This window comes from Oncorhynchus keta, chromosome 6 (genome assembly GCF_023373465.1).
Source record: "Oncorhynchus keta strain PuntledgeMale-10-30-2019 chromosome 6, Oket_V2, whole genome shotgun sequence".
Classification (NCBI taxonomy): domain Eukaryota; kingdom Metazoa; phylum Chordata; class Actinopteri; order Salmoniformes; family Salmonidae; genus Oncorhynchus; species Oncorhynchus keta.
The window spans coordinates 42,839,043-42,866,535 of record NC_068426.1 but is presented as its reverse complement, the minus strand read 5'-3'; the positions used below and the strand labels follow the sequence as shown (position 1 = coordinate 42,866,535).

The following is a 27,493-nucleotide window of genomic DNA, read 5'->3' as shown; positions in this document are numbered from 1 at the left end:
CATTTAACCAGTTAGGCTAGTTGAGAACAAGCTCTCATTTACAACTGCAACCTGGCCAAGATAAAGCAGTTCGACACATACAACAACACAGAGTTACAGATGGAATAAACAAACATACAGTCAATAATACAATAGAAAAAGTCTATATACAGTGTGTGCAAATAAGGAACGGATAAGGGAGGTAAGGCAATAAATAGGCCATGGTGGCGAAGTAATTACAATATAGCAATTAAACACTGGAATGGTAGATGTGCAAGTAGAGATACTGGGGTGAAAAGGAGCAAAATAAATAAATAAATACAGCAAGGGGATGAGGTAGTTGGATGGGCTATTTACAGATGGGCTATGTACAGGTGCAGTGATCTGTGAGCTGCTCTGACAGCTGGTGCTTAAATATCTTTCTCTCTGTCTGGGCTACAATTGTAGACTGTTGGGTAATTATGCTTTTCATCTGTGAAAGGCTGTTGTGCTGCTAATGAGGGAGTTCTATTAACCTGAGCCGAGCGGTGAGGGCGGAGCACCCTTCTAAAATTGAACAGTAGCCTAACACTACACAGCTGATTCAGATGAACAAAGCTGGATGATTATTTGAATCAGCTTTGTAGGGCTAGGGGAATAAAAAGAAAATGTGCAGCCCTTTGGGGTTCAGGTGACTGCGTGTGGGAAGCCTTTGTCATAGGGTAAAAGTTGCATACCCCTGGGCTGTAGGCTGCACACTTTGGGTCAAATATCAGGTTCTGTAGCTGTGTATTTTATCAGAAGAAATCTATCAATTTGTAAGTCGCTCTGGATAAGAGCGTCTGCTAAATGACTTAAATGTAAATGTAAAAATCTGTTCTACAATGATTATTTTCCTTAGCTCAGGGTAAGTAGTAGCAGGCCTAGGAGAGTTATGTGATGCAAACATTTGAGTTGTGTTCCTCCTTTTTAATCAATCATAATAATTTGTCAAATGCCTTACAGGTTGTTTTGCCTATTTATGGCAGCTGTGGGCATACAAGCACAACAGACACCTATAAGTATGCACTATGCATCTTGCAAATTTAAGCACTAAGCGTTTGACAATATTTTTATTTAAATGTAACTAACCTTTCCTATTCCAGATGACCTGAATGCCTTGGTAACGTTATTCGTTTGAGTGTGGCTCCTCTTTTTGAAGAGGTTGATGCTGTCTTCAGTGAGTTTGCCTCTTATGACTCTCTTTCTCTCCTTTCATAATTCATGGCTTGATATTGCTTGTCAACTATTGTGTTCACACCATCTCCATCCCTTCCAGATGACACACAAATCATAAACCTGACGCCTGGCCTTGCTACTCAGTGTGGATTCAGCATTAAATTTGACCCCATGGGGAATGCCATGTTTTTTGCTTCTTTTCAAAACTGCTTTTCCCAAAACATGGTAACCCTAAACTATAGTGTTTGCTTGTACTTCAAATGGACAGTTTGCCTTTCATTGTCACTGCATTTGCAACTCATACTGTAGCAATGTAATTTTAACTTTGACATGGAGTCATGCTGAGACCAGGCTCTTTTACAGATGAGCCCTGTATACACAAAGATACAAGTCAATATTTGCATCACTAGATGGAAAAATGAAATGATTGAGAACCCATTCTTCAGTAAAAAGGTCCTCAATAAGCCTGAGTTACCGTAGAGGTGCTAATACATACAATTTAGCGCATGGAGGTTATTAGACGTACGGCTCCAGAAACATTGAAGCAGTTTTACTTAACTCTGTGCATATATCAAACTGATCTCCATCGTTAGCCAGCCCTGGGTCTGGTATCTCTTACCTCTAAGTTAACGATGACGTAAGGTACAGCAGAAGTTTATGGAGGCCTTTCAGAAGGCCAGCCAACTTTCTGATACAGACTGCAGTGATGTGAACTATTGAGCTCTACTCCTGTAGTGTGGCTTCAATACAGTGGCAGCTGCATTCATATAGCCAATTTTGCCAGTCTAACTTGCATGAATGTCACCTGAATTTTGTTTTTTGCTATATAATGAAGGCTTTTTTCCCTTCTCCCTTCATTTTATGATAAGATATTCAGCTTGGTCATGCAGTTCAGGCTGCCAGGAAACCACATGACTGAAGACCCTGTGTATAGAGTGGGCAAAACCTGTAGCTACACCCCCTGGACCTCCCGAGAGATTCTGTGCGACCGCAACTACATGGAGGCAAGTGAGCAGAGCATGCCCCAATGGACTTATTTACAGTCGCGCTTGTCGTACTGCCTGTATAAATGATCTGTCTAGAGCTACAACTGTCCAGTGTTTTATTTCTTCTGCGACACAACGTAGAGGTCTCGACTCTATCTCAATTCCACTCGCCTCTTCAAAATGCACATAGGAGAACTTTAGAGGTGAGGAATTTTGGCCTATTCTCAATGCATTTAAGGAGGTGAGTGGACAGATCGAGAACTGGACCTTGATTTCCTATTTTATGGGATGGAGAAAATGCATAGGGAATAATGGCCTTTCTTCTCTAGGTGTCTGTCAGAAGGACTCTTCCAGACATCCAAACCATCCCCGAAAAGCCCACTGGGGGCCCGAAAGCAAGGAGTGGCAATTTCTGGAGAGGAGCTGAGGTAGCCATGTTTCAGTTTCTGTAATTTCACTACAAAATGACAGGATGGTGCTAAACAATGTGCGTTTGTTGACAATTTTGTTTAATTCATGTTTCCATTTCCTGAGACAGGCTGTTGCTTCAGGATACAAAATGACAGCAGTCGTCTTTAGTCCTAGCATGAATGTCATGAATGTGGATGAGGTCCAACGAAAGGGCTATGCAATAGCCAACACTCCCACACGGCTGGTGTTAAGAAGCCCTCATAATGCAGAGGAGACACCTCCAGAATGTAAGCTACCTCCATAAACTCGGTCATGTTCAGTAGAGCAAACATTTGGAAATGGTGGCCCTACCTGAACTCTGCAACATATTGTTAATACGTTGTGCCCTACTGAACACGGCCCTGGTGTGGTTGCCCCCTGAACAGGTAGCTGGGGTTCCGATGCGGGTGCTCTCAACCTCAACCTTCTTTGAGCAGAAGTGTCTGGTTACTCGAGTAGATGCCACGGCTGTTTGTCCAACACCAGGTTGAGTGTGAAATAATTTAAGATCCTATAAGCCCAGTTCTTAATTGGCTCCAGACAAGACTTTCATGTTGGGAAAATGTTTTGGGGGTGAAATTTTTCCAAATAATGGCAGTTGTTTTCAGTTGCAAAATGTTCTGTTTTGATGTGCACTTGGCTTCTTGTTTCACTGCAGGGGCAGTTGCCTTTACTCCAGAAGTGATCACCTGGTACATGCCCAAGCACATAGACCCACTCTTCTCCTCTGATGCCTTCACCATGTTGGAGGTGTACATGGGAATTGACGCTAAGAGGCTGAACACTGAGGAAATGGCTGCCAGAAACTACTCGGTTTTAGTCAGAGGCTCATATTATTGTTGAAATTCCGGTGGGGGCGGTTGGCGGCTATTTCAAGGTCAGCATTGGATGAGTCAAATGTTCCTGTTTTGCTAAATCTAATTTGTAGAGCCCTTTTTACTACAGCAGTTGTCAGTGCTTTGCAGTAACCCTTTGCTATCTCTCATGGGTGAACTCCTAGAAACGCTGTCTTGTGTAAAATGTTTCTTATTGAGCAATTGTCTGCTTAATCAGGTTAATATACAAAATTGTGTGAATTTTGCATACAATTACAGTTAAACATACTCTACCGCTTGTCTTTGCAGTTTGTCCTTTAGCCGCTTGAAATTCGAGACCAAATATCCACACTAAAGGATTGTTTACCTGACTTTTTAGGTAGCCGGTAGCTTTGCCACTGTCAACTGAATGCAAGCAACACTCTGCTGCTGTTTACATTACATTACATTTAAGTCATTTAGCAGACGCTCTTATCCAGATATATATTGTGCAAGTGTTTACTTTGCTTGTCAGTTGCTTTGAAAATGCACACTGCCGGAAATGCAAGTTGACAACCATACACCTACCAGCTCTCTAAAGTTTGGTAACCAATACTTTTCTTTGGATATATTTTGTCTTAAATTACGAGTGGCAAAAAGACAAGCGGTAGAATAATTGTATTTAACATTCTGGCTTATAAGGAACATTTATCTGGTTTTGCACTCCAATTGTGTATTACATCACTCTTCTCCCTTACAGAGCCATATTCAGGATAACCAGTACTTTGTCACTTACACCATTGAGCCCATGCTTGAGTTGCTGTGGATCGAGGAGATCGCACACGAGGACACCAGCTATAAAGTCCTCTTCCCTATCACAACACCTCCGATGGCCAGGCCTCCACAAGTTCAGCTGTGAGTCTGGTTTAGTTAAATAGTGCCTAAGGTAATTTGGGATGCCTGGGTTGTTCATTAGGCACAAAACAGAAGAAAATGTACTGAAACGGGGAGGCAATACCTGGACTAACCCAATAACAAATGTCAATTTTCAACTTCCAGTTGTACCGCATTTCAAAATGTTTTCCTTTTTGCCAATGAACAGACACACCCTTAGACACAGTTCCTGAGCAGGCAGTGTTTGTGCTTGAGTTGGGGACCTTCAACCTTGATGTGGAGCTGCTGAACATCACCTTTCCCACCATGGTGCTAACTGTTGCGGAGTGCAACGCCAGGGGCTTCAATGTTCAGGAGCAGAGATCCCCGGACAACACCTTGAAGACCTTCAGGATGGAGGTGCCCTTCTCAGACCCGGTGGTCTTTAAGGAGGTGTGTTCCTGTTAAATGCAAAGCCACACACAGTGATTTGTACATGCCCTAATAAGTGGGACACCAACAAAATATAAATAATGGCACAAATGTACTTTGTATCCCTCATTTACTCAAGTGTTTCCATTATTTTGGCTGTTGTATGCATTTGATATAGAGGAATTAGGCCAACATTACTTTAACTATATAGTTTGTTTTAATAGTCCCCATATGTACTTGTCACTTGATGTTGAATAGAGTTCTGTTACAAAAATAATGCTGACCAATTGATCAATGCTTTTAACTTCAATACAGAGAAGGGCGGAACAAGGTGTCGCAACCTTCACTCTTCATCTGATCTACGGCCTGGTCATCTTTCCAGAGTACGCTCCTTTCTCACTCTGCCGTTGTGGACGCTGTACTGCTGGACATTGGTATGCCTCTGGACTATGGTTTCCTCTCGTGGTCCTTCTGTAGCTCAGTTGGTAGAGCATGGCACTTGTAACGCCAGGGTAGTGGGTTCGATCCCCGGGACCACCCATAAGTAGAATGTATGCACACATGACTGTAAGTCGCTTTGGATAAAAGCGTCTGCTAAATGGCATATATTATTATATTATTATTAATGATTGCCCTGAAAGGAAATTGGCAGTGAAAGCCCAACTAGCCATACTGTAGGGTTTTCCTATGCGTTCTCTCTACAAAGAATGTTAAGCTTTAGAGTATTTGGACCCAGTTGTCCTGTTCCTGATTTGCCAGGTTCATGTTTATTCAGTCCCACTGTCGCAAAACATTTTGCAATCTAAACAAGGGTTTCTTCTTGGACAAGTTCAAGTAGTACTTTCCTGTTTTTTTGTGCTTAATTAATGAACACAACCCTGTTTGTCCTTGTAGTGCCACCCTCAGTCACTGGCAACTGTGATCAGGAGAACTTCCACATCACTGTGGACTACAGGAACAAAGAGCCCTTTTTTGTGGTTTTGTTTGTAAAGCGGCTGCTTAACCATGAGTTTGCTCAACAGTATTTAACAGCGGGCGACACAGACTTCACCATCACGTTGCCCTTCTCTTCCCCGGACGCAGTGTTTGAGGTACGACGCTCTCTCAAAACATGTTAACCTAAATTGCTGCAGCTAGCCTCGCTTTCCTTACCCTGTATACATGCATACAATATTGGATTAATGAACTCTCCCATTGGTTCCCAGTCCGTTCACTCGTCCTCTGTCAGGAGCAGACTGGATGTGGCTCTGAATCCTTACAACAACATGACCATTAAATACTTTTCCCTGGCTTGCAGCTTCCTCAAAACGCTGACTGGTTGGTTCTCAAACAATTACTTCTGATAAATAGTCATTTAACATGGTTACAAACCTGGGTTCCTTGCAAATGCTGTGAGTCTTATAGTAGTGCCAGATGTGCATGGTTTGCACTTTTGGTGATATTCCATTGGTTCAAGCTCAATAAGTGGAACAAATACAGAACCCAGATCTGATGACTACCTGTCTTTTGCTCCCCCACCTCCAAGAGTGTTTCTCTAACGGAACGATGACTGCGCTGGCGGTGAAGGTGGAGTCTGCTCCTGGTCTGAACCCCAGTCAGCTGACCCTGAGCGACCCCGCCTGTGGTCCCACCTACAGTGACGCTCACTTCGCCTACTTCCACTTCACTGTGAACTCCTGTGGCACCATCAGGAAGGTAAAATGACTATTACCCTCAGGTGATGGGTACTGTGTATTTACGGACTGTTTGCTTCTGCAGGTTGTAATAAGCAATTCCCCTCTACTACATAGTTTATCAACAATGTCATGCTGTATGATAATGAAATCTCCTTGCCAGATGAACTTGAGGTGAAGCTGAATGCCACAAAGTCTTCAGAGGAGGAATATCAGTAAGTGCATTATGCATCACAATTGTAGCTATTAGCTTTCATAGGTATTTTTTTTCTTCACCAATTGCTCAAATCAAATCAAATTTATTTATATAGCCCTTCGTACATCAGCTGATATCTCAAAGTGCTGTACAGAAACCCAGCCTAAAACCCCAAACAGCAAGCAATGCAGGTGTAGAAGCACAGTGGCTAGGAAAAACTCCCTAGAAAGGCTATAACCTAGGAAGAAACCTAGAGAGGAACCAGGCTATGTGGGGTGGCCAGTCCTCTTCTGACTGTGCCGGGTGGAGATTATAACAGAACATGGCCAAGATGTTCAAATGTTCATAAATGACCAGCATGGTCGAATAATAACAAGGCAGAACAGTTGAAACTGGAGCAGCAGCACAGTCAGGTGGACTGGGGACAGCAAGGAGTCATCATGTCACTACTTTGTATACAGGGAAAATGTGCCTCTACTACAAGTGTCCACTCCACTGCTTGAAGTTTCCTCTATTGAAGTTGCTTACATCCCTCTTTTTAGGTTAAAGGTTTCCTGCTACTATGTGGCCAACATCACTCGCACATTGGCCTTCCTGACCAGGCCGCGTGACAACGAGCCTTTTGCCGAGACTGGGACGGGTCGACTAATGGTCAGAATGAGACTCGCTCAGGGTAAGCGTGCACAAATTCAGAATTTTAACTTGACCCCTAGCCTCAAAGTATCTTGGAAGGTCTGGTGGGGGGTGGGTAGTGTTGGCTATAAATGTCTTGTGTTCATTGGGGCACAATAGGATATTATAAACAAGCATTTCTTAATGGACAAGTTCAGATGGTGCCCACTGAACACGACCCCCGGTTGTCTTGTTCTGTGTTCCAGACGCGTCGTATAACACGTTCCACCAGGAGGAGGACTATCCAGTGGTGAGGTACCTGAGACAGCCTCTGCACTTTGAGGTGGCGCTGACCACGTCCTCTGATCCCAAGGTAGCGCTGGTGCTTGACCACTGCTGGGCCACCCTCAACGAGGACTGTGACTCCTGTAGTGGCCAATCGATTCAAACATGACATGACCAAGAACTTTGAATTCAATGATAGACTTTTAATACACCCGTATCATAAGTCGGAGAGCCCCGCGGGACCCACACCCTCCAGAGCTCTCCCTCTTCCTTTTATATTAATTCATACATCCTCAGTTCATCCCCCCCCAATGCAAATACAGTTATATCCCAATCTTAACGTCCTGCTTGTTCAGCCCAGTAACGCCCACATCTGCTTTCGGCCAGATTATATGATGTAAAGACCCTTCCTTTGACTTAAAGATAATATACATCCCCCTTCCTGTGGCCTGTGCTCAGACCCTGTAATTAACCCCATGTGTTAACTTTGTCACATGCTGAAGTGGCCAAATTATCTTTGTACTTTTTACGGCGTACACATGACAAGCAGTTTACAGGTAACTATACAAAAAGCCAATTGTTGTCACCGCCCCAAATACAACCTTAGCACGAAAGCTAAACAGAGTTGCAAGATATAGCACAATCCATTATTGGGGTTAAGTCCTTGGGGGAAGGTATTGTGAAGAGGACGATGCAGGAAATATTACTAAGATCTGGGAATTTATCAACAATAAATGGTGGGGAAGACAGTTTCTCTAAGCTATATACCCCTGGAAAGGGTGTCTGATCTGGCAACCCTGAAGTACCATAGTTTACACTCTGATGCCGTGTTCAAATCAACTAACGACTTCAGTGCATTCAAGACAATGGGGGTACTCCAGTTGAGATCACCATTAGTCTGACAGACGCTTACGTGATAACCTGACTGCATTGTATGATGTTAGCTCGTATTCAGTACCACCTTCAAAAGTGTTTTACACAGGTGTCCATTACAATCTAGGCAAGAATCAGAACGCATGAATAAAACGCTAAGTACATTATAATTACGGTACTCTACAGTAGAAACGACAACATTTTACACAGAAAATAAGGCACTTTGATAGGAATGCACGCATGTCCACAGTTATTTGTAAGGAAGACAATAAATGTGCAAGGACTGTATACTTGATCTGGGGAAGTGCTTGGGCTTTCTTTTGAAGGAAAGTTTGTCCGGCTCATTAAATTCTCAAATAGAAATGGTCTGCAACAGTGAAATGGGCTACTTTTGTGAATGAATGAGGCAAAATTAGAAGTTGAAACAGCCTATAGAAAATTAGCAGGTATTGTGCCTTGGTCTTAAGGCAGGGAGGGTTAAATGTCCACATGTTGGAACGGTGAGTGCATTCTGACATCTCGCACATATAATCAACTCCCACTGGGGCGACTGTTGAAGATATTTGGAACTCGCTTGTGAAAAGGTTAATGTTGGCGTTACCTACACCATTTTACTCAATGTTATCCTTTTGGTTGGCTAGAGTTCAGTGTTGTGCCAAACTGATGGTCAGTCAAATGGAAATCAAGAGCGGCTGGCAAGCTTGGCTTGCCTTTCCGATTGGTTTCAAACAACTGCTCTTAACACTGATTGAATAGTTGTTGGTTTTGGGTTGAATTCAGGCACAAGTGACTGTTTAAAACAGTTATTGCACTAAACCTAAAGGACGGTTCAGATGCCTGTGCAGCATGGATGTTTGAAATTGAATAGGATCAGTTGACAGGATCCCCAGAAGTTGATGCCGCTTTCAATGGAATTTCCTGTCCTAGAGGAATGCGCTAATTGGGAGTTGCTAAACATGAACAAATACCATGGTCAAGTGTAGCAGCATCTTGCTAACCTTATTTAGCTAGCTAATATGTTACTACATTTGTGATTTGGGTGAGCACTTTGCCACAGATGGACACACTGGCCTAATTTTTTATCTCAAGAATTTAAATTGATTAAACTATTGGAAGATGACTTTCCCCTACATTGTGATGGGCTACAATGACTTTGCCCATGATTATGCACGCTGCAAATGACACTATTTTGCGGGTTCCTTTTCAGTATCTGGATGCAAGTTACACAAAGCAGTGTAGTGAAGCAACTTTATTGGTCAAAACCATTCATTTGGGGGATCGGGTTTGCAAAATGCTATCAAATCACGCAATTTTACCATTTTTATGAAATGGTATCAAAAACCTAAATTTGGCCATGTGGACACGGAGTAACTTTGCAGCTTTTTATTAAATCAGTAATGTCATAGCAGTTTAAAAAAACAGGCTGAAATGTTTTGTATATCATAGGAAGAGACACAACATTCACATGGCTGTGCACAAAATGGGCAGTTCAGATTTTTCACTTCAGCTGCATCTATATCGTTGTGCAAAATCCTGACCATCGTCTTTCAGCTCAAGTGGATTTGTACTGGTGTGGGTGTTTGTCTCTTCATGTAACGTCTTCAGATTTCACAAATTCCTTTTTGCTAATATCTGGCAGTTAAACAGGGAAGGATAAACCTCCCAAAGATGCAAATAAAAAAAAGTAGGCCTAAACTGTCAATGCGTAGGTTACTTGTGTAGTAGAGCTGTGCCCTTTGAAGAAGTCCTTCACATGTGAATCCGATGCCGTGTGTGTGGAATTTATTTTGTGTGACCAATTTTTCCAACAGCGGAAGAATTGCTCTGGCGCATTGCATGAAATTCTGTTTAAAAAAAAATATATGATTGCCTTGTTGATGATACCGACTGTCTATTCGGCAACTTTGGTTAAACCACGGTCAATTGATCAATATTCAGGTCACCTTTAGTCTGACCATTCTGGATCATTTAGAATTTTAAGAACCATTTAGAGAGACATCTCGCCTCATGTCAATGGCATTGAATATTTTTATTTCACCTTTATTTAACCAGGTAGGCTAGTTGAGAACATGCATGTTTGACAGCCGTCATTTAACAAGCCATTGCAGTAGACCAAAATAAATATTGTTGACAGAAAGCCCAATTTCTGTTCTTTTAAAATAAAAACGTACTTAATCAGATTCATCCAGGTCTGATGGGCCAAAATATCAGAAATTAAAACCAACAAACCACTGTCGTGACTTTGAATTATCTGAGGACTGTTTAATTGTTAGCCGACTAAATGAATCATGTTAGGATTTGGGGTGCCGAGGAAGCGGTTTTTAAAGTTACCATCTCCCGACTTAAACTCTAGACGGTAGAAATCGATTAAATTGATAGTCAACTTATTAACATTACATCGTATCCTCCTTGCAGCTGCAAAAACCCCAGCCTTATGATTCAGTACTATACAAGTTGGTTTAATTGAATTACTAACTAACAACACAGACTAAACACACAGGTGACACAATATGACGGCTTGTTACAAGGTTTCCCCCCCCATTCCGTAAGGGACACTTATCATTGATACATTTTTTTAACACACGAACCGGCACCAGCTTGGAGTATGTATTTATGTGGGATGACGCCGTGGAAAGGTAGGTGGTGTGTCTTCTCTCTGATTGGCTACATGAGATCACAATGTCGTTGGTTGTCCGTGGCTCCAATGACTAGTCTTGAACAGAACTACAGGATGGGTTTTCCTTTCACTCGTTCTGGAAGATAGGCGAATCAACCCTGTCGCTGATTCCTCAGTGGGTGATGGTTTGGATATTGTAGCAGAATGATTCCACTTAAATTCATTTTTCTAGGTACTTGTGAGTTTAGGAAAGTTCCAAACCGTGTAGCTTGCGCCTCACGGTTTTCTGGTCTAATGTTAATTTCTGTTACCATTCCTTTTATGCATTCTGGCCGCAATCTCTCTCTCTCTCTCAACAGGTCAACGACATGTCAAAGACCTCTCTGAGGAGCGTCATTTATGTTTCTTCTGGATACATTCTTTGGGTGTAATGTCTTTTTCTAACATGTCAAATAAAGTCTTCTATATAAAACAATCCTAACCGTTGGAGCTACCTTAATTGTATCTGATTTGCGTTTAACACCAAGGCACATGTAGTAGGCTTGTCATCTGACTTGTCTCAATCAACCCGTTTGTAAGCATGGAATTCTGATCCATCCACCGGAGGGAGGTAAGTGTTGCGCACCAATTTCCCGTCTAGGACAAACAATGGGTGTCAAAACAAAAGCTTTCCAATGTCCATTAGGATGAACTGACTCAATGTTATAGTGGTTTGCCAAAGTGAAACCAGCAGGGCTGTGGTTGGATGCAGTGTTGGTAATTTAACTGAAATTACAACTTTCCTTGATACCTCTCACTAGCTTGGTTTCCATCCACATATGGACATTTCTTCTTTAATTATATGCATGTCAATCTCTCATGGCTCAAATGGGAAGAGCTTGACTTCATCGCTACTTGTTTGTGTAAGAAGTGTTGACAAGCTGAATGTACCGATCTGTCTGTTTTAACTACTAGCACACAGCTCGGACACCCATGCATTCCCCACAAGACATCTCTTCACAATCTCCAAGTCCGAACTACAAAGGTAGAGCCATGATTACGTTGCAATCTATTCCGCATCAGGATAAGATTAACACACACCGTACGGAACAGCGGGGACTGAAGACTCACTCCTTAAAGTTGCGAGCCTTCACCACGGGATGGCTTCATTGCTCCAGACCACCACAAGGGGGATTTTGCGCAATCATTAAGCATTTGGGTCCCAAGGCTTTGTGATGACCAAAGACTAATTTTGACACGAGCCACCCTTCCTTGCCTTGTGGCGCTCGAAGAAGATTGCTGACAAAACAGATGGAAGTTGCCTTAACGAGTCAAGCAAATGTACAATTTGAGAGGAATGTGATAATGTAGAGAAATGGCTTTTTTGTTAGTTCAATTACAAATCTCTATCAAGTTACCAGACTAGCTGTTGTTAGGAGAATGAATTTGTAAATCGTCTTTCGGGGACTCCTGAGAACCAACAAACCAGGCAGTTGTCTTGTGAAACAGTGGATGTAAAGAATCGAGCTGGCTAAGGCATTGACTGCACAATTGTAAGCTTGCCTTGCAATGCAGCTGAAGTAACATGGCTAGTTATTTACTTGCTTGAGTCGGATTAAAAATAACTGCCGCTCTGGGTATGGACCCTAAAACGTAGTTCTGAACTAATATTCATACCAATCAATGAACCTCAAGTCTGAATGGCATTAATGAAGCCTAGAGTAGAATATACCTTTCATTGTGCCAGATGCAAGACCTATATACACATGTATTTGAATTATTACCATGTATGAGATTCCCATATTGTAGCCTGTACATTGAATATATTCACCGACCATATACTCTTCCCTGGCAAATAAAGCTGCGGTTCAGGTATGACACACTTTCAGTCATATAAAACGATGCGGTGTCTGCATGTATGTATTACAGTTGTACACTTCAAAAGTGTTTACTGCTCCTGGGATATCAATGATTACACATTGTAACTATACAATAGACTAAACATTATTGATATCTAATTCATATATACAGGAAGAACCTATGCATATCTAACTCCATTAATCTGAGGACACAGGATAGTATTTCAACCAGTGGAATGTGAAACGCTTTATTGAAAAATCGATATCTTCTGTTTTTCCCAGACCTCAAGTGGTTTCCTGCTAGGGTTTTAAATGTTGTCGTGGACATAACATCCAATCATGTTATATTTCTATTAAAAAGGTGTACTTTTGAGAGCGAAAACCTACAGATGCAGGGACAAATGGTCAACGGGCAAATGTAAATGGAGAAGGGGGGGGGATCAGGCAAAACAATGAAGGGATTTTACAGGGCCCTAATGGACTACAGACATTGACAGTCTCCGAGCCTAAAAACAAATGCTGAATGCACTGCCTAGATATTGAGAGAAACGCACTGTCCACTATTGGATTTGATCAGGGCATGGCAGAGAAGCACTAACAAACTGCCTTTAGTCCAATGAAAAGACACATTATTATGGTGCTAAATAAAAGGCAGTTGCTCCACGCATGACCCAAGAGAACCCTCTGGAGCAAAACGCTTACAGCACCTGGTATTCCCAGGCGGTCTCCCATCCAGTACTAACCAGGCCCGACCCTGCTTAGCTTCCGAGATCGGGCACATTAAATATATATATATTATATAAAACACACTATTTACACTTTTCATTCAGACAAAAGATTAACAATTCACCCTTTAAAAAAATCAGAAAAAGTAAAACAATTAACACAATTATCCACTAATACCAATTAATAATGAATGACAAGTTTACCATTTGATAGAATTTCAATTAAAGTACTCACCCACACAGTTTCCTCCACCGTATCTATATATTATCTCTTTCTCTAAAATACAAAAAAAAAAACTCCACACACAATTTTCCCTTCATAATGACCTAAATTCCTTAATCTTATCGCATGACACAGTACAAAATTCACCAAATTAAAATTTTAAACTTTACTTTTCCCATTTAAACCAAAAAGAAACAACCTCCTCCACTCCAGTAAAAATCTCTTCTCCCCAATGTTTTACTTAAAGCCCTTTTAAAAACTTGTGAAAATCTTTTAACCTACTACATTCAACAAAAAAGTGCATAACATTTTCCGCCCCCGTACCACATATCACATTCTCTTTTAATATCCCTATAAATTTGACGCAAAACCACATTTGTAAAAATCCTATTGTTTCAATTTAAAATCATTGTCTTCACATTCTATAGATTTATATTTTACATTTACATTCTTCCATATTGATTTCACATGTTTGCAAACACCCTAGACCACACCTTTCCCGAAGCAGTGACTTTTATCTCTTTTAAAATACATTTTCTATAAACCATTTTAAGTTTTAAACCTGATTAAATCATGTTTCTCCCCATTACTTTCAGAATATAAAACCGGTAAACCCCACGATCTTTTGACCACCTCTTTATTAAAATCACCCACTCCCCAGGAATACATCCTAATATTTTCTTGTACATATTCTCACATTTACATTTACATTTAAGTCATGAGGAAAGCTAGTGATATTTTACAAGTACGAAAAGACAATGTCCCTCAATCTTGTGATGCCGAATCAGACACAATATTTCTCAGGCCTTTCAGTCTTAGATTATTAAAGTTGAACAAAAACGTCCAAGCAACAAGACCAATGCATTATTTCGGGAAATTGCAAACATGTTCAAATTAGCTGAGCTAATGAAATTAAACAACCACAAAGGGACTCGAACCCTCAATCTTCTGATTCAAAGTCAGACACCTTATCCATTAGGGCACGCAGTCTATGTGATACGTCCCTATTTGACATCATAGAGACTTTGCTATGCAACAGTAGACATCAAAGTTGTGAACCTGTCCTAATGAGGAAAGCTAGTGATATTTAACAAGTAAGAAGAGACCATTTCACTCAATATTGCGATGCAGAATCAGACACAATAATTCTCAGGCCTTGTAATATTAGATTATTAAAGATGAATAACAATGTCTAAGCATTTCAAAGCAACAAGATTTCCCTTATTTCGGGAAATTGCAAACATGTCCATATTTGCTGATTTAATGACATTAAACGACCACGAAAATGCATCAAAACCTCAATTTTCTGTTTCAAAGTAAGACGCCTTATCCACGAGGCAACACCTTCTACTCCATATTCTCCGATATGACATCAAACAGACGTTGCTTCGCAACAACAGACATCAAAATTGTGAACCTATCCGAATGAGGAAAGCAAGTGATATTTTACAATTACGAAAAGACTATGTCCCTCAATCTTGTGATGCCGAATCAGACACAATATTTCTCAGGCCTTTCAGTCTTAGATTATTAAAGTTGAACAAAAACGTCCAAGCAACAAGACCAATGCATTATTTCGGGAAATTGCAAACATGTTCAAATTAGCTGAGCTAATGAAATTAAACAACCACAAAGGGACTCGAACCCTCAATCTTCTGATTTGAAGTGAGACACCTTATCCATTAGGCCACGCAGTCTATGTTATACGTCCCTATTTGACATCATAGAGACTTTGCTATGCAACAGTAGACATCAAAGTTGTGAACCTGTCCGAATGAGGAAAGCTAGTGATATTTAACAAGTAAGAAGAGACCATTTCGCTCAATATTGCGATGCAGAATCAGACACAATAATTCTCAGGCCTTGTAATATTAGATTATTAAAGATGAATAACAATGTCTAAGCTTTTCAAAGCAACAAGATTTCCCTTATTTCGGGAAATTGCAAACATGTCCATATTTGCTGATTTAATGACATTAAACGACCACGAAAATGCATCAAAACCTCAATTTTCTGTTTCGAAGAAAGACGCCTTATCCACGAGGCAACACCTTCTACTCCATATTCTTCGATATGACATCAAACAGACGTTGCTTAGCAACAACAGACATCAATATTGTGAACCTATGCGAATTAGGAAAGCTAGTGATTTTTAACAAGTACAAAGATACTCTTTCCTTCAATCTTGCGATGCAGATTCAGACACAATAATTCTCAGGCCTTGCAGTCTTAGATTATTAAAGTTGAACAACAATGTCCAAGCTTTTCAAAGCAACAAGACCAATGCCTTATTTAGGGAAATTGCAAACATGTACGAATTAGCTGAGCTAATGAAATTAAACGACCCTATTTGACATCATAGAGACTTTGCTATGCAACAGTAGACATCAAAGTTGTGAACCTGTCCGAATGAGGAAAGCGAGTGATATTTAACAAGTAAGAAGAGACCTTTTCACTCAATCTTGCGATGCCGAATCAGACACAATATTTCTCAGGCCTTTCAGTCTTAGATGATTAAAGTTGAACAAAAATGTCCGAGCTTTTCAAAGCAACAAGACCAATGCCTTATTTCGGGAAATTGCAAACATGTTCAAATTAGCTGAGCTAATGAAATTAAACGACCCTATTTGACATCATAGAGACTTTGCTATGCAACAGTAGACATCAAAGTTGTGAACCTGTCCGAATGAGGAAAGCTAGTGATATTTAACAAGTAAGATATTTCCCTCAATCTTGCGATGCCGAATCAGACACAATAATTCTCAGGCCTTGCAATATTAGATTATTAAAGATGAATAACAATGTCTTAGCTTTTCAAAGCAACAAGATTTCCCTTATTTCGGGAAATTGCAAACATGTCCATATTTGCTGATTTAATGACATTAAACGACCACGAAAATCCGTCAAAACCTGAATTTTCTGTTTCGAAGTAAGACGCCTTATCCACGAGGCAACACCTTCTACTCCATATTCTCCGATATGACATCAAACAGACGTTGCTTAGCAACAACAGACATCAATATTGTGAACCTATCCGAATGAGGAAAGCTAGTGATATTTTACAAGTACGAAAAGACTATGTCCCTCAATCTCGCGATGCCGAATCAGACACAATATTTCTCTGGCCTTTCAGTCTTAGATTATTAAAGTCTAACAAAAATGTCCAAGCTTTTCAAAGCAACAAGACCAATGCCTTATTTCGGGAAATTGCAAACATGTTCAAATTAGCTGAGCTAATGAAATTAAACGACCCTATTTGACATCATAGAGACTTTGCTATGCAACAGTAGACACCAAAGTTGTGAACCTGTCCGAATGAGGAAAGCTAGTGATATTTAACAAGTAAGATATTTCCCTCAATCTTGCGATGCCGAATCAGACACAATAATTCTCAGGCCTTGCAATATTAGATTATTAAAGATGAACAAAAATGTCCAAGCTTTTCAAAGCAACAAGACCAATGCCTCATTTCGGGAAATTGCAAACATGTTCAAATTAGCTAAGCTAATGAAATTTAACAACCACAAAGGAACTCGAACCCTCAATCTTCTGATTTGAAGTCAGACGCCTTATCCATTAGGCCACGCCATCTATGTGATACATCCCTATTTGACATCATAGAGACTTTGCTATGCAACAGTAGACATCAAAGTTGTGAACCTGTCCGAATGAGGAAAGCGAGTGATATTTAACAAGTAAGAAGAGACCTTTTCACTCAATCTTGCGATGCCGAATCAGACACAATATTTCTCAGGCCTTTCAGTCTTAGATTATTAAAGTTGAACAAAAATGTCCAAGCTTTTCAAAGCAACAAGACCAATGCCTTATTTCGGGAAATTGCAAACATGTTCAAATTAGCTGAGCTAATAAAATTAAACGACCCTATTTGACATCATAGAGACTTTGCTATGCAACAGTAGACATCAAAGTTGTGAACCTGTCCGAATGAGGAAAGCTAGTGATATTTAACAAGTAAGATATTTCCCTCAATCTTGCGATGCCGAATCAGACACAATAATTCTCAGGCCTTGCAATATTAGATTATTAAAGATGAATAACAATGTCTTAGCTTTTCAAAGCAACAAGATTTCCCTTATTTCGGGAAATTGCAAACATGTCCATATTTGCTGATTTAATGACATTAAACGACCACGAAAATGCATCAAAACCTCAATTTTCTGTTTCGAAGAAAGACGCCTTATCCACGAGGCAACACCTTCTTCTCCATATTCTTCGATATGACATCAAACAGACGTTGCTTAGCAACAACAGACATCAATATTGTGAACCTATCCGAATGAGGAAAGCTAGTGATATTTTACAAGTACGAAAAGACTATGTCCCTCAATCTCGCGATGCCGAATCAGACACAATATTTCTCTGGCCTTTCAGTCTTAAGATTATTAAAGTCGAACAAAAATGTCCAAGCTTTTCAAAGCAACAAGACCAATGCCTTATTTCGGGAAATTGCAAACATGTTCAAATTAGCTGAGCTAATGAAATTAAACGACCACCTATTTGACATCATAGAGACTTTGCTATGCAACAGTAGACATCAAAGTTGTGAACCTGTCCGAATGAGGAAAGCTAGTGATATTTAACAAGTAAGATATTTCCCTCAATCTTGCGATGCCGAATCAGACACAATAATTCTCAGGCCTTGCAATATTAGATTATTAAAGATGAACAAAAATGTCCAAGCTTTTCAAAGCAACAAGACCAATGCCTCATTTCGGGAAATTGCAAACATGTTCAAATTAGCTAAGCTAATGAAATTTAACAACCACAAAGGAACTCGAACCCTCAATCTTCTGATTTGAAGTCAGACGCCTTATCCATTAGGCCACGCCATCTATGTGATACATCCCTATTTGACATCATAGAGACTTTGCTATGCAACAGTAGACATCAAAGTTGTGAACCTGTCCGAATGAGGAAAGCGAGTGATATTTAACAAGTAAGAAGAGACTCTTTCCCTCAATCTTGCGATGCAGAATCAGACACAATATTTCTCAGGCCTTTCAGTCTTAGATTATTAAAGTTGAACAAAAATGTCCAAGCTTTTCAAAGCAACAAGACCAATGCCTTATTTCGGGAAATTGCAAACATGTTCAAATTAGCTGAGCTAATAAAATTAAACGACCCTATTTGACATCATAGAGACTTTGCTATGCAACAGTAGACATCAAAGTTGTGAACCTGTCCGACTGAGGAAAGCTAGTGATATTTAACAAGTAAGAAGAGACCTTTTCCCTCAATCTTGCGATGCAGAATCAGACACAATAATTCTCAGGCCTTGTAATATTAGATTATTAAAGATGAATAACAATGTCTAAGCTTTTCAAAGCAACAAGATTTCCCTTATTTCGGGAAATTGCAAACATGTCCATATTTGCTGATTTAATGACATTAAACGACCACGAAAATGCATCAAAACCTCAATTTTCTGTTTCGAAGAAAGACGCCTTATCCACGAGGCAACACCTTCTTCTCCATATTCTTCGATATGACATCAAACAGACGTTGCTTCGCAACAATAGACATCAAAATTGTGAACCTATCCGAATGAGGAAAGCAAGTGATATTTTACAAGTACGAAAAGACTGTGTCCCTCAATCTTGCGATGCCGAATCAGACACAATATTTCTCAGGCATTTCAGTCTTAGATTATTAAAGTTGAACAAAAATGTCGAAGCTTTTCAAAGCAACAAGACCAATGCCTTATTTCGGGAAATTGCAAACATGTTCAAATTAGCTGAGCTAATGAAATTTAACAACAACAAAGGAACTCGAACCCTCAATCTTCTGATTCGAAGTCAGACGCCTTATCCATTAGGCCACGCCGTCTATGTGTCACATCCCTATTTGACCTCATAGAGACTTTGCTATGCAACAGTAGACATCAAAGTTGTGAACCTGTCCGAATGAGGAAAGCTAGTGATATTTAACAAGTAAGATATTTCCCTCAATCTTGCGATGCCGAATCAGACACAATAATTCTCAGGCCTTGTAATATTAGATTATTAAAGATGAATAACAATGTCTTAGCTTTTCAAAGCAACAAGATTTCCCTTATTTCGGGAAATTGCAAACATGTTCAAATTAGCTGAGCTTATGAAATTAAACGACCACGAAGGGACTCGAACCCTCAATCTTCTGATTCGAAGTCAGACGCCTTATCCATTAGGCCACGCAGTCTATCTGATATATCCCTATTTGACATCATAGAGACTTTGCTATGCAACAATAGACATCAAATTGTGAACCTGTCCGAATGAGGAAAGCGAGTGATTTTTAACAAGTACAAAGATACTCTTTCCTTCAATCTTGCGATGCAGATTCAGACACAATAATTCTCAGGCCTTGCAGTCTTAGATTATTAAAGTTGAACAACAATGGCCAAGCTTTTCAAAGCAACAAGACCAATGCCTTATTTAGGGAAATTGCAAACATGTACGAATTAGCTGAGCTAATGACATTAAACGAACACGAAAATGATTCAAAACCTCAATTTTCTGTTTCAAAGTAAGACGCCTTATCCACGAGGCAACACCTTCTACTCCATATTCTCCGATATGACATCAAACAGACGTTGCTTCGCAACAACAGACATCAAAATTGTGAACCTATCCGAATGAGGAAAGCAAGTGATATTTTACAATTACGAAAAGACTATGTCCCTCAATCTTGCGATGCCGAATCAGACACAATAATTCTCAGGCCTTGCAGTCTTCGATTATGAAAGTTGAACAAAAATGTCCAAGCTTTTCAAAGCAACAAGACCAATGCCTTATTTCGGGAAATTGCAAACATGTTCAAATTAGCTGAGCTAATGAAATTAAACGACCCTATTTGACATCATAGAGACTTTGCTATGCAACAGTAGACATCAAAGTTGTGAACCTGTCCGACTGAGGAAAGCTAGTGATATTTAACAAGTAAGAAGAGACCTTTTCCCTCAATCTTGCGATGCAGAATCAGACACAATAATTCTCAGGCCTTGTAATATTAGATTATTAAAGATGAATAACAATGTCTAAGCTTTTCAAAGCAACAAGATTTCCCTTATTTCGGGAAATTGCAAACATGTTCAAATTAGCTGAGCTAATGAAATTAAACGACCCTATTTGACATCATAGAGACTTTGCTATGCAACAGTAGACATCAAAGTTGTGAACCTGTCCGAATGAGGAAAGCTAGTGATATTTAACAAGTAAGAATTTTCCCTCAATCTTGCGATGCCGAATCAGACACAATATTTCTCAGGCCTTTCAGTCTTAGATTATTAAAGTTGAACAAAAATGTCCAAGCTTTTCAAAGCAACAAGACCAATGCCTTATTTCGGGAAATTGCAAACATGTTCAAATTATCTGAGCTAATGAAATTAAACAACCCTATTTGACATCATAGAGACTTTGCTATGCAACAGTAGACATCAAAGTTGTGAACCTGTCCGACTGAGGAAAGCTAGTGATATTTAACAAGTAAGATATTTCCCTCAATCTTGCGATGCCGAATCAGACACAATAATTCTCAGGCCTTGCAAAATTAGATTATTAAAGATGAATAACAATGTCTTAGCTTTTCAAAGCAACAAGATTTCCCTTATTTCGGGAAATTGCAAACATGTTCAAATTAGCTGAGCTTATGAAATTAAACGACCACGAAGGGACTCGAACCCTCAATCTTCTGATTTGAAGTCAGACGCCTTATCCATTAGGCCACGCAGTCTATCTGATATATCCCTATTTGACATCATAGAGACTTTGCTATGCAACAATAGACATCAAATTGTGAACCTGTCCGAATGAGGAAAGCGAGTGATTTTTAACAAGTACAAAGATACTCTTTCCTTCAATCTTGCGATGCAGATTCAGACACAATAATTCTCAGGCCTTGCAGTCTTAGATTATTAAAGTTGAACAACAATGTCCAAGCTTTTCAAAGCAACAAGACCAATGCCTTATTTAGGGAAATTGCAAACATGTACGAATTAGCTGAGCTAATGAAATTAAACGACCCTATTTGACATCATAGAGACTTTGCTATGCAACAGTAGACATCAAAGTTGTGAACCTGTCCGAATGAGGAAAGCAAGTGATATTTAACAAGTAAGATATTTCCCTCAATCTTGCGATGCCGAATCAGACACAATAATTCTCAGGCCTTGCAGTCTTAGATTATTAAAGATGAATAACAATGTCTTAGCTTTTCAAAGAAACAAGATTTCCCTTATTTCGGGAAATTGCAAACATGTTCAAATTAGCTGAGCTTATGAAATTAAACGACCACGAAGGGACTCGAACCCTCAATCTTCTGATTCGAAGTCAGACGCCTTATCCATTAGGCCACGCAGTCTATCTGATATATCCCTATTTGACATCATAGAGACTTTGCTATGCAACAATAGACATCAAATTGTGAACCTGTCCGAATGAGGAAAGCGAGTGATTTTTAACAAGTACAAAGATACTCTTTCCTTCAATCTTGCGATGCAGATTCAGACACAATAATTCTCAGGCCTTGCAGTCTTAGATTATTAAAGTTGAACAACAATGTCCAAGCTTTTCAAAGCAACAAGACCAATGCCTTATTTAGGGAAATTGCAAACATGTACGAATTAGCTGAGCTAATGAAATTAAACGACCCTATTTGACATCATAGAGACTTTGCTATGCAACAGTAGACATCAAAGTTGTGAACCTGTCCGAATGAGGAAAGCTAGTGATATTTAACAAGTAAGATATTTCCCTCAATCTTGCGATGCCGAATCAGACACAATAATTCTCAGGCCTTGCAATATTAGATTATTAAAGATGAATAACAATGTCTTAGCTTTTCAAAGCAACAAGATTTCCCTTATTTCGGGAAATTGCAAACATGTTCCATATTAGCTGATTTAAAATTAAACGACCACGAAAATGCATCAAAACCTCAATTTTCTGTTTCGAAGAAAGACGCCTTATCTTCGAGGCAACACCTTCTCCATATTCTTCGATATGACATCAAACAGACGTTGCTTAGCAACAACAGACATCAATATTGTGAACCTATCCGAATGAGGAAAGCTAGTGATATTTTACAAGTACGAAAAGACTATGTCCCTCAATCTCGCGATGCCGAATCAGACACAATATTTCTCTGGCCTTTCAGTCTTAGATTATTAAAGTCGAACAAAAATGTCCAAGCTTTTCAAAGCAACAAGACCTTATTTAGGGAAATTGCAAACATGTACGAATTAGCTGAGCTAATGAAATTAAACGACCCTATTTGACATCATAGAGACTTTGCTATGCAACAGTAGACATCAAAGTTGTGAACCTGTCCGAATGAGGAAAGCTAGTGATATTTAACAAGTAAGATATTTCCCTCAATCTTGCGATGCCGAATCAGACACAATAATTCTCAGGCCTTGCAATATTAGATTATTAAAGATGAATAACAATGTCTTAGCTTTTCAAAGCAACAAGATTTCCCTTATTTCGGGAAATTGCAAACATGTCCATATTTGCTGATTTAATGACATTAAACGACCACGAAAATGCATCAAAACCTCAATTTTCTGTTTCGAAGAAAGACGCCTTATCCTCGAGGCAACACCTTCTCCATATTCTTCGATATGACATCAAACAGACGTTGCTTAGCAACAACAGACATCAATATTGTGAACCTATCCGAATGAGGAAAGCTAGTGATATTTTCGAAAAGACTATGTCCCTCAAGAATCAGACACAATATTTCTCAGGCCTTTCAGTCTTAGATTATTAAAGTTGAACAAAAATGTCCAAGCTTTTCAAAGCAACAAGACCTTATTTAGGGAAATTGCAAACATGTACGAATTAGCTGAGCTAATGAAATTAAACGACCCTATTTGACATCATAGAGACTTTGCTATGCAACAGTAGACATCAAAGTTGTGAACCTGTCCGAATGAGGAAAGCTAGTGATATTTAACAAGTAAGATATTTCCCTCAATCTTGCGATGCCGAATCAGACACAATAATTCTCAGGCCTTGCAGTCTTAGATTATTAAAGATGAATAACAATGTCTTAGCTTTTCAAAGCAACAAGATTTCCCTTATTTCGGGAAATTGCAAACATGTCCATATTTGCTGATTTAATGACATTAAACGACCACGAAAATGCTTCAAAACCTCAATTTTCTGTTTCGAAGTAAGACGCCTTATCCACGAGGCAACACCTTCTACTCCATATTCTCCGATATGACATCAAACAGACGTTGCTTAGCAACAACAGACATCAAAATTGTGAACCTATCCGAATGAGGAAAGCAAGTGATATTTTACAAGTACGAAAAGACTATGTCCCTCAATCTTGCGATGCCGAATCAGACACAATATTTCTCAGGCCTTTCAGTCTTAGATTATTAAAGTCGAACAAAAATGTCCAAGCTTTTCAAAGCAACAAGACCAATAGCTTATTTCGGGAAATTGCAAACATGTTCAAATTAGCTAAGCTTATGAAATTAAACGACCACAAAGGGACTCGAACCCTCAATCTTCTGATTCGAAGTCAGACGCCTTATCCATTAGGCCACGCAGTCTATCTGATATATCCCTATTTGACATCATAGAGACTTTGCTATGCAACAATAGACATCAAATTGTGAACCTGTCCGAATGAGGAAAGCGAGTGATTTTTAACAAGTACAAAGATACTCTTTCCTTCAATCTTGCGATGCAGATTCAGACACAATAATTCTCAGGCCTTGCAGTCTTAGATTATTAAAGTTGAACAACAATGTCCAAGCTTTTCAAAGCAACAAGACCAATGCCTTATTTAGGGAAATTGCAAACATGTACGAATTAGCTGAGCTAATGAAATTAAACGACCCTATTTGACATCATAGAGACTTTGCTATGCAACAGTAGACATCAAAGTTGTGAACCTGTCCGAATGAGGAAAGCAAGTGATATTTAACAAGTAAGATATTTCCCTCAATCTTGCGATGCCGAATCAGACACAATAATTCTCAGGCCTTGCAGTCTTAGATTATTAAAGATGAATAACAATGTCTTAGCTTTTCAAAGCAACAAGATTTCCCTTATTTCGGGAAATTGCAAACATGTCCATATTTGCTGATTTAATGACATTAAACGACCACGAAAATGCTTCAAAACCTCAATTTTCTGTTTCAAGTAAGACGCCTTATCCACGAGGCAACACCTTCTACTCCATATTCTCCGATATGACATCAAACAGACGTTGCTTAGCAACAACAGACATCAAAATTGTGAACCTATCCGAATGAGGAAAGCAAGTGATATTTTACAAGTACGAAAAGACTATGTCCCTCAATCTTGCGATGCCGAATCAGACACAATATTTCTCAGGCCTTTCAGTCTTAGATTATTAAAGTGAACAAAAATGTCCAAGCTTTTCAAAGCAACAAGACCAATGCCTTATTTCGGGAAATTGCAAACATGTTCAAATTAGCTAACTTATGAAATTAAACAACCACAAAGGGACTCGAACCCTCAATCTTCTGATTCGAAGTCAGACGCCTTATCCATTAGGCCACGCAGTCTATCTGATATATCCCTATTTGACATCATAGAGACTTTGCTATGCAACAATAGACATCAAATTGTGAACCTGTCCGAATGAGGAAAGCGAGTGATTTTTAACAAGTACAAAGATACTCTTTCCTTCAATCTTGCGATGCAGATTCAGACACAATAATTCTCAGGCCTTGCAGTCTTAGATTATTAAAGATGAATAACAATGTCCAAGCTTTTCAAAGCAACAAGATTTGCCTTATTTCGGGAAATTGCAAACATGTCCAAATTAGCTGATTTAATGAAATTAAACGGAAAATTTCAAAACCTCAATTTTCTGTTTCAAGTAAGACGCCTTATCCACGAGGCTCCATATTCTCCGATATGACATCAAAGACGTTGCTTCGCAACAACAGACATCAACATTGTGAACCTATCCGAATGAGGAAAGCAAGTGATATTTTACAAGTACGAAAAGACTATGTCCCTCAATCTTGCGATGCCGAATCAGACACAATAATTCTCAGGCCTTGCACTCTTAGATTATTAAAGATGAATAACAATGTCTTAGCTTTTCAAAGCAACAAGATTTCCCTTATTTCGGGAAATTGCAAACATGTTCAAATTAGCTGAGCTTATGAAATTAAACGACCACGAAGGGACTCGAACCCTCAATCTTCTGATTCGAAGTCAGACGCCTTATCCATTAGGCCACGCAGTCTATCTGATATATCCCTATTTGACATCATAGAGACTTTGCTATGCAACAATAGACATCAAATTGTGAACCTGTCCGAATGAGGAAAGCGAGTGATTTTTAACAAGTACAAAGATACTCTTTCCTTCAATCTTGCGATGCAGATTCAGACACAATAATTCTCAGGCCTTGCAGTCTTAGATTATTAAAGATGAATAACAATGTCTTAGCTTTTCAAAGCAACAAGATTTCCCTTATTTCGGGAAATTGCAAACATGTTCAAATTAGCTGAGCTAATGAAATTAAACGACCACGAAAATGCTTCAAAACCTCAATTTTCTGTTTCGAAGTAAGACGCCTTATCCACGAGGCAACACCTTCTACTCCATATTCTCCGATATGACATCAAACAGACGTTGCTTAGCAACAACAGACATCAAAATTGTGAACCTATCCGAATGAGGAAAGCAAGTGATATTTTACAAGTACGAAAAGACTATGTCCCTCAATCTTGCGATGCCGAATCAGACACAATATTTCTCAGGCCTTTCAGTCTTAGATTATTAAAGTTGAACAAAAATGTCCAAGCTTTTCAAAGCAACAAGACCAATGCCTTATTTAGGGAAATTGCAAACATGTACGAATTAGCTGAGCTAATGAAATTAAACGACCCTATTTGACATCATAGAGACTTTGCTATGCAACAGTAGACATCAAAGTTGTGAACCTGTCCGAATGAGGAAAGCAAGTGATATTTAATTCTCAGTCTTAGATTATTAAAGATGAATAACAATGTCTTAGCTTTTCAAAGAAACAAGATTTCCCTTATTTTGGGAAATTGCAAACATGTTCAAATTAGCTGAGCTTATGAAATTAAACGACCACGAAGGGACTCGAACCCTCAATCTTCTGATTCGAAGTCAGACGCCTTATCCATTAGGCCACGCAGTCTATCTGATATATCCCTATTTGACATCATAGAGACTTTGCTATGCAACAATAGACATCAAATTGTGAACCTGTCCGAATGAGGAAAGCGAGTGATTTTTAACAAGTACAAAGATACTCTTTCCTTCAATCTTGCGATGCAGATTCAGACACAATAATTCTCAGGCCTTGCAGTCTTAGATTATTAAAGTTGAACAACAATGCCCAAGCTTTTCAAAGCAACAAGACCAATGCCTTATTTGGGGAAATTGCAAACATGTACGAATTAGCTGAGCTAATGAAATTAAACGACCACGAAGGGACTCGAACCCTCAATCTTCTGATTCGAAGTCAGACGCCTTATCCATTAGGCCACGCAGTCTATCTGATATATCCCTATTTGACATCATAGAGACTTTGCTATGCAACAATAGACATCAAATTGTGAACCTGTCCGAATGAGGAAAGCGAGTGATTTTTAACAAGTACAAAGATACTCTTTCCTTCAATCTTGCGATGCAGATTCAGACACAATAATTCTCAGGCCTTGCAGTCTTAGATTATGAAAGTTGAACAACAATGTCCAAGCTTTTCAAA

At 39.4% G+C, this 27,493-nt stretch overlaps 1 long non-coding RNA gene, 7 other non-coding genes and 1 pseudogene across 8 annotated transcripts; 2 read left to right on the top strand and 7 right to left on the bottom strand.

Annotated features, from left to right (window-relative positions):
• The first annotated feature begins 669 nt into the window (after positions 1-669).
• Positions 670-1,416, top strand: LOC127930811 (uncharacterized). Its single transcript, XR_008139578.1, has 4 exons — positions 670-865; positions 964-1,019; positions 1,104-1,177; positions 1,277-1,416. It is a non-coding gene; the product is annotated as an uncharacterized LOC127930811 (long non-coding RNA).
• A 627-nt stretch (positions 1,417-2,043) lies between these two features.
• Positions 2,044-7,661, top strand: LOC118379731 (uncharacterized; annotated as a pseudogene).
• Positions 7,662-19,878: 12,217 nt separating this feature from the next.
• On the bottom strand, positions 19,879-19,951 carry trnar-ucg (transfer RNA arginine (anticodon UCG)). Its single transcript has one exon. It is a non-coding gene; the product is annotated as a tRNA-Arg (tRNA).
• Positions 19,952-22,038: 2,087 nt separating this feature from the next.
• Positions 22,039-22,111, bottom strand: trnar-ucg (transfer RNA arginine (anticodon UCG)). The gene has a single exon. It is a non-coding gene; the product is annotated as a tRNA-Arg (tRNA).
• Positions 22,112-24,244: 2,133 nt separating this feature from the next.
• trnar-ucg (transfer RNA arginine (anticodon UCG)) lies at positions 24,245-24,317 on the bottom strand. Its single transcript has one exon. It is a non-coding gene; the product is annotated as a tRNA-Arg (tRNA).
• Positions 24,318-25,228: 911 nt separating this feature from the next.
• trnar-ucg (transfer RNA arginine (anticodon UCG)) lies at positions 25,229-25,301 on the bottom strand. The gene has a single exon. It is a non-coding gene; the product is annotated as a tRNA-Arg (tRNA).
• Positions 25,302-25,920: 619 nt separating this feature from the next.
• Positions 25,921-25,993, bottom strand: trnar-ucg (transfer RNA arginine (anticodon UCG)). The gene has a single exon. It is a non-coding gene; the product is annotated as a tRNA-Arg (tRNA).
• An 854-nt stretch (positions 25,994-26,847) lies between these two features.
• Positions 26,848-26,920, bottom strand: trnar-ucg (transfer RNA arginine (anticodon UCG)). Its single transcript has one exon. It is a non-coding gene; the product is annotated as a tRNA-Arg (tRNA).
• Positions 26,921-27,205: 285 nt separating this feature from the next.
• trnar-ucg (transfer RNA arginine (anticodon UCG)) lies at positions 27,206-27,278 on the bottom strand. The gene has a single exon. It is a non-coding gene; the product is annotated as a tRNA-Arg (tRNA).
• Between the last annotated feature and the right edge of the window lie 215 nt (positions 27,279-27,493).